Genomic DNA, 5514 nt, shown 5'->3' on the forward strand with positions numbered 1-5514 from the left:
TAGACCAGGCTGGTCTCGAACTCACAGAGATCCGCCTGCCTCTGCCTCCCGAGTGCTGGGATTAAAGGCGTGCGCCACCATCGCCCGGCACCATGGCAACTCTTATAAAAGGAAGAATTTAATCGAGGCTTGCTTAATAGAGATTTAGTGCATTCGTCATGGCAGGAAGTGTGATGGTATGCAGGCAGACATGATGCTGGAGAGGTCGCTGAGAATTCTGCATCCTGCCAGGCAGCAGAGAGAGAGAGAGAGAGAGAGAGAGAGAGAGAGAGAGAGAGAGAGAGAGAGAGACTTGACGTGGCTTGAGCATTTGAAACCCCAGTGATATACTTCCTCTATATGTATCTCCTAATCCCTATCAAGTAACACTACTCCCACTCCCTATAAGCCTATGGGGGTCATTGTTATTCAAACCACCACAGCATTTATCTATCTCCTTGGTGTCTCAAAGTATGAATCCTTAAGTAGGATTTGTTTACTTATTTATTTGTTTATTTAAACAGAATCACGTGTAAACAAGGCAGTTTTGAGCTCCTGATCCTCCTGCCTCCACCTCTCCCGTGTTGGGATTATAGGTGTGCACTACCACACCTAGTTCCGTTATGTGAACTGAGTCCATTTTATGTTACATGACGAAGGATGAACGGCAGAACCAAGGTAAGGGCACACAGGCATGCAATCCACACAAACATTCATAGCGAAATAATGAAAGCTCTTCTTAACAGTTGTAGTCTTTGTTTCCAGGTTCTCATACCTGTTTGTACCTGTCGTCTTCCTCTACACATTCTACATTTCCTTTGCCTGCAGCTCGACCCTCTGCCAATCATGGCTTTTTACTAGTCAAGGCGACTCACACACCTTTTTTCCTGACAGCTCTGAGCCATGGTTATCACTGCCTAAATCGAGTTGCTGAGGTTTTCCAATGGCTTTAATTCTTGGTTGCAGCTCTGTTAAGAATCGTCCTAAGGGATCCACTATGGTCCAGATGTACACTTCTTGACCACTTTGAGAGCAGTTTCTTGGATCAAAATCAATTGCTCCAACCAACAACAATTCCAGCTTTGTTGATTTAGAGGCACAAGGAGGTTAGAAGGTCAGGTGCAGGTTTTTGTTTTTGTTTTTTTTTGTTTTTTTTTTTTTTGATACTGGGTGTTAGGGTTTCTATTGCTGCAGTGAAACACCATGACCAAAGAACAAAGTTGGGGAGGAAAGGGTTTATTTGGCTTACACTTCTGCGTTGTAGCCCATCATTGAAGAAGTCAGGACAGGAACTCAAAGGGAGCCGGAACCTGAAGGCAGCAGCTGAGGCAGAGGTCCTGGAGGGATGCTGCTTACTGGCTTGTTCCTTATGGCTTGCCCCGCCTGCTTTCTTATAGAACCCAGGACCACCTGCCCAGGGATGACACCACCACCATGAGCTGGGTCCTCCCACATCAATCACTAATTAAGAAAATGCCCTACAGGTTTGCTTAGAGCTTGGGTCTTATGGAGGAGGTTCCCTCCTCTTTGATGACTTTAATTTCTATCAAGCTGACATAAGACTAGCCAGCAAGGAATTGAACTCAGAGTCTTTTGGGGAAAAAAAAAAGGAAAGGAAACATGAAACATGACTGTTTCTAGGTATGGTGGAGGAGGAAGTTTATTATAGACATGTAGGAGAGCATAGCCAGAGGCAGGGACATCTGGGAGAGTCCAGAGTGGATGTGACCAGGCTAAGCTGCACCATGTGGGGAGAGGGGGAAGGGAAGGCAGAGAGGAGAGTAAAATAACCAGGTGTAGCAGCCAGAAAGAGAGTGGAAAATCATAAGAGAGTCCCTGGGCTGGAGAATTAGGGTCGGGTATGACAGCTAGGAAGGAGGACTAAAGAATTCAGGGAGAACTTGGTGGTCAGGCCCACTTTGATATCTTAAATAGGCACCTCAGCCTTTTGTCCCAGGTTTGAAACCCAATACTTTCGTGTGTTAGACAAGCACTCTACCACTGAATTATATCCCTAGCATTCCTATTTTGAGACCAGGACTCATGTAGTTGCCTAGGCTGACTTTGAACCTGAAATCCCTCTGCTGCAAACCAACAAATAGCTGGGGTTATTACAGCCCAGGCAGCCAGGAACAGTTTTCACTTCCAGTTCAGGGGTATTGATTTTGTGACTTACAGGGTTGTAGGATCTAAGGCTGCAGGGACAAAAGCAACAATTTTGCCAAAAAGTTCCTGGGGGAAGGGTGCTGCCTCTATTTCCGTACCTTTCCTGAACCTGTGTTCCTGGCTCTGAAAAGCAGCAATCCTATACTGAGTGCTGATTAAGAGCTTACCTGGCCTTTACTCTGTCTCTTGGATTTTAGGGATGGAGATGAGAGGCGGTGGGTGTTTGAGAGAGGAGGGCTGAGGCCAATTGTCCCTGAAGGGAGAGCTCTATAAAGAATTATTAATGCAACAGAAAGCATGGTTCTGAAGACAGAGATATCTTTCATTCTCACTACAGAAAGTGGGGCTCCCCCTCTTAAAGATTTCTGAGCAAGAAAGGAGATCCTATATCATGTAGTTAGTACGTAGCCCGTACTTACTACATGCTTGTGGGCAGGTTGACTCTAATTCCTGGGAGGCAAGACTACAGGTCACAGCTGGTGTTGCCTGCTAGCTCCTTGATGAGCGGCCAGAGCAGCTGCAGAGGATGTGGCCTGGTCTGGGGGACGGCAGCACCTGCTTTCACACAGTCCTCCCTATCGCTGGTGGTGTAACTGACTCTGCAAAACCCATTACACTATTGCATCAAGTGACTTCAGGGTGGAACACGGTCAGAAGAGGGAGTTTCAAGAGCATGGCCCTGCTCACTTCACCTGATGCTACATGACCAGAAATCTGTACCTGATGGTACATGACCAGAAATCTGTATGGAGTGCTGTGACAGTGTGCAGTGTTGGTGTTGGTAAGAACAGAGGTATAGCTTCATTCTTTACATCAAGAAGGGCTCTCTTTCCTTTAGGAACCTTCATTCAAGTCAAACCAGGATTCATGACCTTAAGAAAGAAAAAAAAAACTTCTGAGTGAGCCATTGGGAAGAGTTTGTAATTCACTAATTTTGTTATTTACATTTATTTATTTATTTATTTATTTATTTATTTATTTATTTATTTATTTATTTATTTATGTGTGTGTGTGTATACACATAAATAAGTCTTATGATGCATGTGTAGAGATCAGATGACAACATCCAGGAATCAATTCTCTCCTTTCACCACGTGGAGTCCAGGGATGAAGTCCAGGAACTTTAGTGGCAAGTGCCTTTCTCACCAAGATATCTCGTGGGCTCTAACAGACATTGTTTACATCAGTGGTTCTCAACTTTCTCAATGCTGCAGCCCTTTAATGCAGTTCCTCATGTTGTGGTGACCCCATTGCTACTTCATAACTGTAATTTTGCTACTGTTATGAATCATAATGTAAATATCTGTATTTTCCAGTGGTTTTAGGTGACCCCTATGTAGGGTTGTTTGACCCCCAAAGGGACCATGACCCACAGGTTTATATAGATCTTTATGTAGATCTTCAACACAGGGGTTATTAGAAGGAGAGAGACTCAGAGAAAGAACGAGGCACACCCAAGCACGGTTAAAGACCACTGAAGGAGGAGTCACACTTAGGCTTCTTTAATGAATATGTGCAGGTTATGATCTTGGTGGCTCACAAGTTATGTCTCTAAAAATCAAAAAGTTGCTTTTCCTTTTGAAATATTGTTCAGAGATGTGTACAGTAAGGTTAAAGCTAAAGAAGTTTCTTTTTAAACAAAACTGGAAACTAAAAAGACGAAGTTCATACTTGTTGAGGCCCTGAATAACCAAGCCCTTCCTTTCCATTGTGGGTGGACAAGATCAGAGGTGGAGAGACAAAGTCAGGTGGCTGGGGGTGGGGGCGTTGAGAATCCACAGAGTAGAATATCTATTTTTCCTGGTTGCTAAAATTCTTTCACGGGACAGAGATTTGTGGGGGTGTTGTTTAGGGTTAGGGATTGGAGGGGAGTGCTAGAAAATCATGATTGTATAATATTTTGTCTTAAGCAAGCATAATTTTATTCTCTTTTACAAGATGTTTTCAGGAAAACATTATGTTATCTCTGCAAACAATTTTGGCTTTATCAGAAGGGCCTGAGGTTTCCTGACTGGGTCAGCAGGACAAAGAGCCAGATTAGAGATGAGGGAAACTTTTTTCTCACATTTCACTTCTGTGTCCATAATTTTTCCTGTCTTTCTGCCCTGCCTCGTATAAGGCATTCTGTAAGAAGTTCTGAGTGCAATGAAGACACGTCTGTGTCCAGAGATGGTGTCTATTTCAGATTGTTTTCTCCATGATAGGAGAGTCCAGTGTGATCAGTCTGCCACCAACTAGGTGACAGATCTCTCTGGGGAATCGCTCCATATTGGAGGCTCAGTTTTGCTCTTGGCTGTTGGCAGATTCTCAGCATGACAATGGGAGTAAGATCTGAGTTGGTGAGCAGAGATTCAAGCTACTGAGGTCCTGTCTCACCAACCCCTTCTACCATGGCTGGGCAAAGAGGTTGACCAGACTCCATGGATTGGACTAGCTAATCCTCCTGGTTATTAAATATTTCTATGTGCTGGTGAGACAGCTCAGTGGGAAAGGTGTTTGTCACCAAGCTGACCATGTGGATTTCTCCCCTAGAGCCCAGGTGGTACAAGGAGAAAACTGACTCCTGAAAGTTGTCCTCTAACCTTTACACATGTACCATTGGACATGCGTGTGTGCTTACACACATGCTCATGCACACACATACACACAATATAAATAAATAAACGTAATAAAAAAGCCCTTCTATGCTGAAGTCTCCTTTGGTGAAAATTGACATAAGGCACAAAAACCTTACTTTTTTCTTCTTACTTGGAGAAGTCTGTCCGTAAACCTTGCCTTTCTCTTTGTCACCGGTTTTGCTGTCATGGTATTTTTAAGTTCTTCAGTCACAGCTGGTGGGTGAGTCTGTCCATAGTCATATGTCTGTTCATTTCTCCACATAAGCAGAATGACTTGACAGTCACACTGCCCCAAGTCTTGCTTACTGATGGGATTTTCTTCTATTACTGCATTTCAGGGGTGTTAGCATTGGTTGTGAACAATCTGGAGTCATTTGAGAGGCCAGCCTCATTTAAGAATTCCCTTGATCGCCGGGCGGTGGTGGCGCACGCCTGTAATCCCAGCACTCGGGAGGCAGAGGCAGGCGGAGCTCTGTGAGTTCGAGGCCAGCCTGGTCTACCAAGGGAGTTCCAGGACAGGCTCCAAAGCTACAGAGAAACCCTGTCTCGAAAAAAACAAAAACAAAAACAAAAAAAAAAGAATTCCCTTGATCAAAACAAATAGATAGATAAAAGGATTCCCTTGATCAAATTGTCCCTTGAGGATCATCTTGACTGTTAATTGATGCAGATGGGTGCCCACTGTGGGTTGCACCATACCCTGGGCAAGCAGTCCCAGGCTTAATAAGAAAGCTGGCTAAGCATAAACCTC

Source organism: Microtus ochrogaster, unplaced genomic scaffold (assembly GCF_000317375.1).
Source record: "Microtus ochrogaster isolate Prairie Vole_2 unplaced genomic scaffold, MicOch1.0 UNK118, whole genome shotgun sequence".
NCBI lineage: Eukaryota > Metazoa > Chordata > Mammalia > Rodentia > Cricetidae > Microtus > Microtus ochrogaster.